We start from the raw sequence: 568 nt of genomic DNA, 5'->3' as shown, positions 1-568 counted from the left end.
TTAGCTATACTAACGTGGACTCTAACGTAGGAACATAGGGGCACTAAGCAACGTTAATGGGAAAAGTGATTCCCATTAACGTTTGCGAAGGGGTATAAGCCAACGTTATTGGAAAAAGTGAGTCCCAATAACGTTAGCCAAGCTTTGAGAAAGCAACGTTAATAGTCACGTTAAGACCACTAACGTTGGATTTAACGTGGATATATGAGGGTGGAACGTTAGTGGAAAAAGTGAATGCCACTAACGTTCTCGAACCCACAATGGAAATCAACGTTAAATCTTACTAAATACCCAAAGCCTAATTCATCTTTCTCTACAAGTTGGGCCCACTAAAGATGAGAATTGCTTCAACTCAAGATCCAAAGCCCACATCCAAGACTTAAAGAACTCACTAGAAGATCAAGAGGAGTAATATATATAGGAGTAGTTTTGAACTATAGAGAAGCTTAGCACATTTCGGAACGACTCTCTATAGATTTACTTTTCTGCACTTTTAGCATGTATTCTTCTTTTCTGCCATTTTCCATTTCTAGAGCTATAAACAACTAAACCCCTTTCATTGGGTTAC

This window comes from Arachis duranensis, chromosome 3 (genome assembly GCF_000817695.3).
Source record: "Arachis duranensis cultivar V14167 chromosome 3, aradu.V14167.gnm2.J7QH, whole genome shotgun sequence".
Lineage (NCBI taxonomy): Eukaryota > Viridiplantae > Streptophyta > Magnoliopsida > Fabales > Fabaceae > Arachis > Arachis duranensis.
The sequence above is the reverse complement of the archived record's forward strand: the minus strand, read 5'-3'. Positions refer to the sequence as shown.